The 13,115-nt window shown below is 45.4% G+C and overlaps 1 protein-coding gene across 1 annotated transcript in view; it reads right to left on the reverse strand.

Annotated features, from left to right (window-relative positions):
- The window catches only part of LOC136611592 (L-gulonolactone oxidase-like), an 85,862-nt gene that overhangs the window by 12,831 nt on the left and 59,916 nt on the right, over positions 1-13,115 (reverse strand). The gene's annotated exons all lie outside the window — the stretch shown is intronic.

The following is a 13,115-nucleotide window of genomic DNA, read 5'->3' on the forward strand; positions in this document are numbered from 1 at the left end:
CACTCTCCTGCCTGAATTAGTCTTCTACATGTTTCAGAAAATGACTTTTTGTATAAATCAAGGTTTTATGTTAAGCATGTATTTTTGGAGATTTTTTTTTTCATTTTCCATATTGCTGTCTATGTGCACAAAAAAATCCTGAAATCCTGCAGTTCTCACACCAACCACTAGACCTAATAATAGTCTGACATTTCCTGTTCTGTAGAGCGAACGTCTCGGCTGTCAACCTATTATCATCACAGACAGCATTACAATGAGAGGCGACACCTATATAGAACACCGGATCCACCAATCACGATAGGTTATGTCACAGCTCACCCCCTCCACCTCCAATGCACACTGACTACTAGGACAAATAATAGTTTGACACTTCCTGTTCTGTAGAAATAACATCTCATCAGTTATCTCATTATCATTGCAGGCAACATTACAATGAGAAGTGACACCTATATATACATAACATGGCATAACAGGTGATATCACAGCTCACCTCCTCCCTCACCCTGCATAGGTCAAGGAGAATGCCCATAACATTCTCCCCAAAAAGTCTATAAGTGATAGTCAGAGTTCAATTCTTCCCTACATAGTCACTGAGCATGCGTGGGGGAATGGCACGCAAGGTGCAGTAGGTACCCGAGAACGAATGACACGCATCTTGTGTGCCATTCCCCCACGCATGCACAGTAGTCCACACATTCAGGCGTAGCCGTGCCGCACGTTTGGTGTGATGACTTTGGCACGCAATGAGCATAATGATGCGTGATGACGTTGGCATGCAATGAGCGTAATGACGCCGATACTCAAGCCGCCGCCGGACGCAGGACATTCTCGTCACCGGCTCCTACGGTAAGTACAGCTTTACACATGTATGTGTTACTATCTATAGAGCGTACAAATGTTATTTCTTCATGCTTGAAAAAGGCGTACCAAGACGCCGAAACGCGTAGCAGTCAGTTGTACTCTTTGTGTAATGGCCAAATTTGCAATTTCTGTAGTTCATTTTTGTGTAATTGCCAGTTTGGCAATTTTAATAAAACGTGCTTTGGGCACTTTAATTCTTCTTCTTGGAGAACCATCTTTTCGCAACTACCGGTAATAGCGCGGATTTTCCCTTTTTTTGTATCAACACCTACACTGAGGGGCCCCTTTATAAGACCTCCGGCCCTATAACTATAAGAGCTTCCCTGTACAGAAATTCTCCCCGCGACCGCGGAGTGCGACATAAAATCACTTTAAAAGTTTTCTGTGATCAGTTTCAGTGTGAATCCACATTAGATGGGAAAATCCAGCGATCTGAGCGACTTCAACGAGGCCCGGTCATCGGTGCTAGACTAGCCGGGGCCGGGGCCGGGATGTCACTGCTGACCGCGGGGGACGGGGTACGGGGGTTTTCATGTAACAGTGTTGAGAGTATACAGAGAATGGCGCGATCAAGGAAAACATCCAGCAAAAGGGGATCCTGTGGACGGAAACAACTCATCACTGAAAGGGGTCAGAGGAGGATGTCAGGAATCGTTCTGATGAACAGGCGCTGTACAGTCAGTGGAATACCACGCTGGGGCTTTAACCACACAATTCTTATCACGGATGGGTATAACAGCAGACGACCAGTTCCAGCGCCATTGTGTTTAAGAGAAACAGAAAGATGAGACTCCGGGGGGCAAAAGAGCGCAGAACTTGTATCAGTGAGCAGCGGAAAAACATCTCCTGCTCAGATGGATCCAGATTTCTGTTGCCCCGTGCTGATGGGAGGGGAGAATTTAGTACAAGCAGCATGAATCGCTGACCCCTTCCTGTCAGCTGGTCAGAACATGTCAGCACCTCCATCTAATCTGCAGCAACTACAAGAAGCTTCCTGTCCGCAGGGGCCGATATTCCTGCAGGACGATTTCAACACCAAGTGGGATCCACACCATGATGAATAGCTGTGGGTCTGAAGGCCAAACGAGTCTGACGCTACTAGGTGGTCGGTTATAATATGGTGGCGGTTGAGTGTATGTACTGTAGTATCTATGTCCGTCTATGCCTCACAAGGATATAATCCGTATCTGTGACATTGGCGCGGTTACGTTATCTCGCATCTCTCCTTGTGATTTATTGTCAGACTCCAGACTGTTAGCCGATTGACCGATTTCATATGTTCACATCAAGCGCAGTTAAAGCCTTATGTAAATAGAAGATGACATCTCTACTAATCTCTCCCCGCGGGCGGCCGTCAGATTTAGTGGTCATCTGGCGCAGCAGATGTTACCGTCCCCAGGCCAATAGAAGATGGAAATGTCTGAGAGATTCCAACAAACTCCGCGCTGATCATCCTGACATGTACAAATAGTCCTCTGCCCCGCGGACGGGGTGCGGCAGCTGCTTTCCAGGGACACACAGCTGAATGCTAACAGGAACGCTCATCTGTCTGTCTGTCACCGACTGGACATAACGCCGGGAAGACGCAGGATTTAAAGGGACCGTCAACCAGATAAACACTCCACCTGCCACTTACTTGTATTTACCTTGGGCATTGTTGCTCCGCTTGTATGACTGAAATACATCATACTGCCCCTCCACGACAGAAGGAACCTAATTGTAACAGGAAATAATGGTGATGTAAGAGGACAGCCGATCCTCTCGATGACAGGAAGTGGAGTCACTCCAATACAAAAGCAGATCCCCTTGATAATAGGCAAAATAGTTGTTCTAAGAAGTCTGACCAATAAAGTAGACAAACTAGAAGTAATAATGTCTGAGGAAAACTATGACATAGTAGGAATAACGGAGACCTGGTTGGATGAAAGCTGTGCCTGGGCGATAAACTTACAGGGTTACAGTCTGTTCAGAAGGGATTGTAAAAAACGGAAAGGGGGAGAGGCTTGTTTATATGTAAAATCCTGTTTAGAGCCCATATTATGGAAAGATTTATGGGAGGGAGATGAACATGTGAAGTCTCTATGGGTAAAGATTAGAGATGAGCGAGCGTACTCGGAAAAGCACTACTCGCTCGAGTAATGTGCTTTATCCGAGTATCGCTGTGCTCGTCCTTGAAGATTCGGGTGCCGCTGCGGCTGACAGGTGAGTCGCAGCGGGGAGCAGGGGAGAGCGGGCGGGAGAGAGGGAGAGAAAGATCTTACCTCCGTTCCTCCCCGCTCTCCCCTGCAGCTCCCCGCTCCGTGCCGGCACCCGAATCTTCAGGGACGAGCACAGCGATACTCGGATAAAGCAAATTACTCGAGCGAGTAGTGCTTTTCCGAGTACGCTCGCTCATCTCTAGTAAAGATACATAGAGTGAAAAACAATGAAATCCTCCTAGGGGTTTTCTATAGACACCGAATATAACAGAAGACACTGAAAGTCTATTACTGAGGCAAATCGATGAAGCAACAAATAACAATGAGGTCATTATTATGGGGGACTAACTATTCGCATGTAAATTGGGAAGCCGAAACCCACGGATCTCATAAAGGAAACAATTACTTTCTGCCAATTACTAAAGATAATTACCTTACACACTTTGTACAAGACTTGACTAGGGGGATGGCCATTGTGGACTTAACCAACAGACCTGACAGAATAACAGGGGCGCAGGCCGGGGGCACCTGGGAAATAGTGACCATAATATAATACATTCCAACTTGTCCTTCAAGAGAGAGTTTTATCAGGGAGCTACGAAAATACTAAACTTTAGGAAGGCCAAGTTCAGCTTAGTGAAGGCCTGAAGCTTACTGACTGGGATGATGGCCTCAAGTACAAACAATAGATGGGAAATATTTAAAAACATCCTAATTATTTACTGTGTCGGTTCATACCTTACAGGAATAATAGACTTAGTAAGGGTGAACGCACACGGGCGGAAATTCTGCGGCGAGATTTCCCGCAAAATGTCCACCCGTGCACGCTGCCATGGGATTGCATTGGTTAATGCAATCCTATGCAGAGTACCGCGATTTGACCATGTGAAAACTCATGCGGTAAACAAAATCGCGGCATGTCCTATTTTTGTGCGAGCCTCACAGAGGACCACACAAAAACATCACCGCTGGCATGCCGGCTCTGCACTGCGCATGTGCAGCTGTGCGCCGGAGGTAAGACGCCGGAGGAGGTGAGCAGCGGGTCACTGCAGGGGCACGGGTCACATCCCACTACGAGAATTCTCGCAGCGGGATCCAACCCAGACGTCTGCATTCACCCTAATAGGAGAAAACCAATGTGGTTTAATAAAGATGTAAAGGGGCAATAGACAGCAAAAATAAAGTGTTTAAACAACTAAAACAAGAAGGCAGCGAAGAAAACTATAAACCTAAAAGGCAAACAATAAATTATGTAACAATCATATAAAAGCAGCAAAGATGGAGACAGAAAGACTTATTGCCAATAGAGTAAAACTAACCCTAAACCGTTCTTCAACTATATAAATAGTAAAACGATTATTACTGATAGTGTTGGCCCTTTAATAAATAATGTAGGGTAGTGGTGGCGAACCTATAGCACATATGTCAGAGGCGGCACGCAGAGCCCTCCCTGCTGGCACGCGCCAGTGTTGGTCACTCACCACATCAGCTGATTCTGGTGCACACTGTGACGTCAGTGTGCAGCCGGGATCCTCCTTCTTCTCCCCTGACGTCTCCTGCATGGTTCCACAAGAGCAGGGGAGGAGGCATCCGGCAGCACACTGACGTCACAGTGTGCACCTGGGATCAGCGCCGAACAGAGGAGCAGAGGCACTTCGACAAGGAGGAGGGGATAAGTATATGGGTCTCGGGGGGTCAGTATTCCTACTGGGGCCACTGTGAGAGTCAGTATTCTTTCTGGGGAGCGCTCTGGGAGTCAGTAATCCTACTGGGGAGCGCTGTGGGAATCAGTATTCCTACTGGGGACCACTGTGGGGGGCAGTATTCCTACTCGGTGTCGCTGTGGGAGTCAGTATTCCTACTGGGGACCGCTGTGGGGGTCAGTATTCCTACTGGGGGGTCACTGTGGGGGTCAGTATTCCTACTGGGGGCCACTGTGAGGGTGACTATTACTGTTGAGACTGCTGTGGGGGTCAATATAACTACTGGGGATACTGTGGGGGTCAATATAACTACTGGGGCTACCGAGGGGGTCAATATTACTGCTGGGGCCACCGGAAAGGTTACTATTACTGCAGGGGCCGCTGGGGGGGTCACTATTACTGCAGGGGCCACTGGGGGGGAGGTACTATTACTACTGGGGCCACCGGGGGGGGGTCACTATTGCTGCTGGGGCCCCTGTGGGGGTAACTTTTGCTGCTGGGGCCACTGTGTTGGTCATTTACTACTTGGGCTACTGTGGCGGTCACTATTACTACTGAGGGGGACACTAATACTGCTAGGGCCACCGTGGTGGTCACTATTGCTACTAGGGCCCTCTGGAAGGGGAGGGTTACTAGTACTGCAGAGGCCGCCGGGGGGGTCACTATTACAGCAGGGGCCACTGGGGGAGGTACTATTACTGTTGGGGCCACCGGGGGGGTTCACTTTTGCTGCTGGGGCTGCTGTGGAATTTACTGTTGTTGCTGGGGCCACTGTGGGGGTCTCTATTGATGCTGGGGCCACTGTGTGGGTCACTTACTACTGGGGCTACTGTGGAGGTCACTATTACTACTGAGGGGGACACTAATACTGCTGAGGCTACTTTGGGGGACTCTATTACTGCTTAGGCCACTGTGGGGGTCGCTGTTACTACTGAGGGGGTCACTATTACTTCTGAGACCATTGTGGGAGTTACTATTACTGCTAGGGTACGTTTACATGTGGGTCGCAGGGGGGGGGTTACTTTTACTGCTGGGGCCGCCGTGGGGGTCACTATAACTACTGGAGCCGCCGTGGGGGTCACTATTTCTGCTGTGGCCACCGGGCGAAGGGTCACTATTGTTGCTAGGTGCCACCGGGGAGGTAACTATTGTTACTAGGGCCACCGAGCGAAGGGGGGGGGGGTCACTATTACTGCTAGGGCCCTCAGGAAGGGGAGGGTCACTATTGCTGCTGGGGCCACCAGGGGAAGTCACTATTACTGCTGGGGCCTCAGTTTACATGTGGCGGAAATGCTGCAGAATGTCCTCAGCGGAAATGTCCGTGGCAAATTCTACAGCATTTCCTTTTCCAAAGAGCAGTCAAACTCTACACCCTGTCTATGTTGAAACAGCCCTGTCCTTTTTAGAACGATGGAGGTAAAATCATACATTGTGATAAGCCACGCCCCCTGGTGGGTTGGCACTCTGCAATACATAAGCAGGTTTTGGGTTGCAGTTTGGGCACTCGGTCTCTAAAAAGTTCACCATCACTGATGTAGGAGAAATTGTATAGGGTGATGAGAAGAAATCTATGAGTCTGGCTTCACACGAACAAGAAAAGTGCACACGATTTATGCGTGGCAAGATGCACAAATCTCACACTAATATGAACCCTATTCTTTTGAATGGCGTTATACACAGGAGTGATACTTTCTTGCATCACATCGCACCGTGATGCGATGTGGGAAACAAATTGCGGCATACCCTATCTTTGGGTGTGCCCTCACATGGCATCTCCCATTTTCAGCAGGGCCAGTGGCGGCATCGCACCATATACTAGGTGTACTCTGTGCGATGCTGCATGGGCGCATCAGAAGAGGTCTAGGGGCACATGATGAGAACATGGTTTTTCCTCTTTACAAGTCACTGGTCAGACCACACATGAAATATTGGGGACAGTTTTGGACACCAGTGCTCAAGAAGGACATATCAGAGCTTGAGCGGGTACAAGGGTGGACAACTAAAGTAATAAATGGGCTGGGCGGACTACAATACCCAGAGAGGTTATCAAAATTGGGATTATTAGTTTAGAAAAAAGATGGCTGAGGGGCGACCTGATAACTATGTATAATATATCAGGGGACAATACAGAGATCTCTCCCATCATCTGTTTATACCGAGGACTGTAACAAGGGGGCGCTCTAATAACTATGTATAAATGTGAAGGCCTCAGGCCTGAATATGATTTTGTCTTGTCTAACACTTCTTGACACAGCTAAACAGGATTTTCTGGGCATACTGCTAGCAGTACAACTCAGCAAAAGTTACTAATCGCATATCCTGTTTAGCTGGAACTAACAACATAATGTAACATTGGAATGTGAAAACACAAGTTATTGTTCAATCGAAGATAACATCTCTAACCAACAATGTATGCTTATGTAAAAAGAAGTTCATAGGGCATATAGCCCGCCCTGCATCATGTTACTATATAAGTTGTGACATATGTAATAAAGGTAGATTGCTTTGCACTTAGACCTGTCTGTATCACTGCTTTCTCCCGGCCGGTCCTACAAGCTATTTCAATTTGGAACCCGACAGCATATGAAGGAAACCATTGAATTTCCCTAACAATAAATATATAAGGGGACAATACAGAGATCTCCCCCATCATCTTTTTATACCCAGGACTGTAACAAGGGGGTGCTCTAATAACTATGTATAATATATATTGGGTCAGTACAGAGATCTCTCCCATCATCTATTTATACCCAGGACTGTAACAAGGGGGCACTCTAATAACTATGTATGGTTATATCAGGGAACAATACAAGATCTCCCCCATCATCTATTTATACCCAGGACTGTAACAAGGGGGCACTCTAATAACTATGTATAAATATATCAGGGGATAATACAGAGATCTCTCCTATCATCTATTTATACCTAGGACTGTAACAAGGGGACGCACTAATAACTATGTATAAATATATCTAGAGACAATACAGAGATCTCCCCATCATCTATTTATACCCAGGACTTGGACTGTAACAAGGGGGCGCTCTCTACATCTAGAGGAAAGAAGGTGTCATCACCAACATAAAAGGGATTCTTTACTGTATGAGCAGTGAGACTATGGAACTCTCTGCCTGAGGACGCGGTGATGGTGAACTCACTAATGGAGTACAATAGGGGCCTAGACGCCTTTCTTAAGCGTTACAATATTACATGTTATATCACTGATTACTCAGAAGGGTCGGTGACCCGGGGATTATTCTGATTGTCAGATTGGATTCAGGAAGGAAAATTTTCAACCTAAATGGTAAAAACGAGCTTCTACCTCGGTGTTCTTTCTTTGCCTTTCTCTGATCAACATTGGGGGTAATAGGCTGAACTGGATGAACAGATGTCTTTTCTGCTTAACATACTATCTTACTAATAATTATGACTTTTCTGGACAAAGAAATGCCAAATATATGGGGTTTTTTCATTGTTTAGATTTTTTTTTTAAAAGGAAAAAGAAAAGTTTTTTTTTTAATTTAATATTTTTAGCATTAAACGGTTTAAATATTTTATTAAACCCTTTTCAACATTGTTTTAAGTCTCCAAAGGTGACTTGATTGCTTGTGTAATATACTGCAATACTTCAGTATAGTAGTATATAGGAATCTTCAAAGTTGTGTATTAAGCCCTGTCACAAGCCAAAGGCAGTGCATAAGTGGTACCAATGCCTAGAGCCCTGGGGGCCGTCTCTAGGCTCCTATTTGTCAGGCAAACCCATCAGCACCACACAATTGTGTATGAAGGGGGTGGGGTGAGTGTAATGGGACGCTGTAGGGGACAAACTGTTTAGATGCGTGGTCAGTTTTGATAGTTGCTTGTAAAAAGTTATCCATAGTCCTTTGCAACTACATGATGTATATTTACATGATGTGGTCAGGATGTGGTTAGGCAAGACTTAATAGGCTCTGGTACATGACACTGTTAGGTCCTCCAAGATCCAAATCATCTCCTCGGCTGCTGCCAGAATATCCTCCAACGGTTCATCTTCTGCTATTGACACAGGCTGAAGTGCAGAACAGGGCTACAGCAGCAAGATACATGGCTTTAAAATGAGACAAGGATCCCGTCTTTAGCTGCAATTTAGCCAGAGCTAAAGCCTTCAGTAACCGCTCCCTCTACAGTCACAATGCATTCTGACCTGTGCTGAGGGGAACTGTATTGTCTTCCTCTGGTCACCTGAACACAGCACAGGATAAAACCATTGTTCTATATGCAAACCAAGGCCGGATGTAAACAGCTATCTAAAGTGGACTGAGGAGCAGCTTGTATTCCTCTGGGCTCTGATAATGCTATTCACTAATCTTTTAGTCAAAGTATTGATCCTTAATGTTAGAAGGATATATGATTTACCCACACTGCTTCTACACGGCTCATTGAACACAAATAACGGGTTAGACTTCAAAAACACTAAAGCTTAAGGAGAAGAAGAAAAATCTGTAGTATAAACATAATAAATACATAAATCATCCACTCTCTCTTTTTAGACGATATTAACACAATGGTAAGATGAAATTATAGTGAATGAACACTAGATGGCAGCAGAACACTGCTAATGTCTATACATAAAGTAGCAGTATACAAAGTGATAGTTGGGTAACAATGGTGAAAACAAAATGTGATTGTCCCCAGCAAGAGAAACCACGTAATCTTGCAGATATGATACCTTCAGTATAATGGGTAACAAAAATACATGATGTAATAGCTATTAACCCCTTGCAATCCAATTTTGGATTCAGGATTTCCTAGGGGGTTTTCTCTTTCTGCCATTATACAATGGCGCCATCTGCTGGCTATAGCAAGTGCTGCAGTAAGGGGCATGCTGGAGAGGCCCCCGACAACAGAGCGGCCAGTAATATACAGTAAGAAAACCCTGCCGGACGTCTTCCGACATCACAGCTATACAGCCTTCACTCAGAATGTCTTCAGACGTCAGACAGTGGATTGGAAAGGGTTAAAAGGCCTCATATCTACAAGATTACTTGGTTTCTATCACTGGCAACAATAACATTTTGCTCTACTGGCTAACACTGTAACAAGCCTTTGTTTTCATTAATGGTGAAAACACTACAACTGCCAGCAGATACTGCAGCTACTGTAGGCCCCGGGGCCAATCTCCATGGCTGATGATGCCCAATAGGTGTTGTTAAATAGGAGAGGCATAATCTGAAGCTAACAGGCATCAATACAAAATCTGTAACAGCGCCCCCATCTACCATTTGTATAATGCTGCCGTCCTTTGTAGCAGAAAGGTCTTTGAACCCTTTCAAGTTCTGGAAATGACTGCTACCTTTGCATCTCCTATAGCTAGCAGTCAAATCTTAGTGTCATAAAAAGTAGTATCACTTTGACTGCCATCTTGGGGGACTGAACACATTGCGGATCCACAGTGGATTTCACTCTTCCTACTGAAGAGGTTAATTCTGCTGCGGACCTGCAATAAAATCTGCATTGAAAACCGAACAATTTTGCTAAGTGTAAACGCACCATTTTACTCCAGAGCTGCACTCACTATTCTGCTGGTGGAGTCACTGTGTACATACATTACTTATCCTGCACTGATCCTGAGTTACATCCTGTATTATACTCCAGAGCTGCACTCACTATTCTGCTGGTGGAGTCACTGTGTACATACATTACTTATCCTGTACTGATCCCGAGTTACATCCTGTATTATACTCCAGAGCTGCACTTACTATTCTGCTGGTGGAGTCACTGTGTACATACATTACTTATCCTGTACTGATCCCGAGTTACATCCTGTATTATACTCCAGAGCTGCACTTACTATTCTGCTGGTGGAGTCACTGTGTACGTACATTACTTATCCTGTACTGATCCTGAGTTACATCCTGTATTATACTCCAGAGCTGTACTCACTATTCTCCTGCTGGGGTCATCTGTCCTCATTGTAAATCCTTATACTAATGAAATACTAACAAGTTAATGCAGCCACTCGTTCTCAGCCTAAAAAAGTACACGCAAAGAGGGATGCCGTTCAATGGATCACCACTAGAGGGCAATCACAGCTTGCAGGATCAAGAGGAATGTTCCAGACAAAACATTAACCCTTTTATTGTTTTATGGAGAATTCCGCTATTCCCTGCGCTACTCCAAGGGGAAAGTAATGTATGAAGAAGTGTAGAATAGGCTTAGATACAGGGCTCAGCAGACAGTATCACACAAAATAGGCTTAGATACAAAGTTGAGCAGACAAAATCATGGATAATAAGATTAGATATAGAAGCTCAGCAGTCAGTATCACACATCATAGGCTTAGATACACAGCTCATAAGACCCACCTGATAGGATTAGATATACAGCTTAGTAGACAGTATCAAACATCATAGGCTTAGATACACAGCTCATAAGACCCACCTGATAGGATTAGATACATAGCTCAGCAGACTGTATCACACGTTATAAGATCAGATATACAGCTTAGTAGACAGTACCGAATATGATAGGCTTAGATACAGAGGTTCAGCAGATAGTATCACACAGGGTCGAGTTAGATACAGCCACTCAGCACTTTCAGTTGATGGGAATAGATACATAACTCATCAGACAGTATCGTACACATTAGGCTTAGATACACCAGTTTAATAGAGAGTATCACTCACAGTAGGCTTAGATACACCATTTCAGTATCTCAATGGAAGGCTTCACTCCCGGCTACTGACGGTGCATTAATTACACTCTCATCTGAAAAACTAAAAACTGACACTATTTGGATCCACTATGAAGCAATCCTAATCCACAAGGGTGCGACCATCATCCTCCTATCTGCTGCAGAACCTCTTTAAGAACAGAATGTAATAGATTTGTGTCAATCATGGCAAAGATCTATTGTTTCACTCTCTATTCTCTTCTCCAACAGCTTCTGAACCAGCTGAGATCATACATGTTACTTTAAAAATACACGCCACGGCTGCTGCAGAACCTCTTCATGGCCATTAAAGTCAATGTTTTCAAATTGATATTTCCATCTTTTGTAAGCGGGCTCCCAGGTGCACAAGGTGAAGCAAGGAGCTCATGTCCATCCTCACCAGAGAGCCCAGGGTCAGAGTAATGCATCATACAAGAAATATACAAGAAATATTCACACGGGCGCCAATATATACAGATTCCTGAAGAGGAAGACAAAAGTGGCGGAGGACTACCAGAGGAGATAACACGGCCTCCGCCGCGCCCGCCGCACTCACTGTGCATTATGATGAATACGGATCCGACAAAGTTCTTTTGAAAAGTCATTATGGGCTCCGTCTGTCGATTAAAGGCGGCGCAGTCCTTTCATGTCTCATTGCCTGTGGTGCTGCTCTGTCTGCGGAGGCGCCCCAACCAACCTCCCTCCACTTCTTCTGTTCCTTCTTGGCGGCTTTGAAACAAAAAAACTTTTATGCCAATAAAGATATTCAAGGCGGGGGGTAAAACGCGCCAGCGCCACCACCTTGACACGGAACTGAAGACGGCGCTTCTCAGGAGTCTGGAGCGTTAGAGTTCAGGGTCGCTTAGGACAACCAGACCCCGGGAATCCGCAGTACCTTTAGTTGTAAAGTACTAATAAGCAAAACGCGCCAACGTCTGGAAGAAATGGGGCAGGAAATGATTGATTTGGTAAATTTATCATGAAAAGAAAATAAAGTGAAAGCCTTGAAGGCGTCTCGTGCGCCGAGGACCGATAATGATATTTCATTCTAAGAATGGCCCAAAGTTACCGGCAGGAGATCAGAAGCGCTGATGCCTGCCAGGGGAACAGTTGTTGCTGGCCCGGCTAACGCGCATCTGTCATCTAGAAGTAGGGGAGACGGCAAATCATGGGATAAACCAATATTTAAGTCATTCACTAAGCATTCCACCCTAGAAAAGCTATTTACAATGTAGCCTAAGAGTCCGAGGTTCCAGGTACCGCGCCAAATCATCCTGTATACCACTAGTATATAAGAAGCTTCACTCCAATATGTGGGTGAAGGATGCTCTCAATATTGTATCCAAGCCGATTGTCTAACCGCATCATCCAGGCACCAACAGATGTCTGGTTACTTCATAATTTCTCCATCTTTGGTCTGGTTGCTCAATCATTTTTCCATCTTTGGTCTGATTGCTCAATCATTCTCCATCTTCGGTCTGGTTGCTCCATCAACTTTCCATCTTTGGTCTGATTGCTCAATCATTCTCCATCTTCGGTCTGGTTGCTCCATCAACTTTCCATCTTTGGTCTGATTGCTCAATCATTCTCCATCTTCGGTCTGGTTGCTCCATCAACTTTCCATCTTTGGTCTGGTTGCTCTATTACAGGTCAGTCTTTGGTAGA

This window comes from Eleutherodactylus coqui, chromosome 1 (genome assembly GCF_035609145.1).
Source record: "Eleutherodactylus coqui strain aEleCoq1 chromosome 1, aEleCoq1.hap1, whole genome shotgun sequence".
NCBI lineage: Eukaryota > Metazoa > Chordata > Amphibia > Anura > Eleutherodactylidae > Eleutherodactylus > Eleutherodactylus coqui.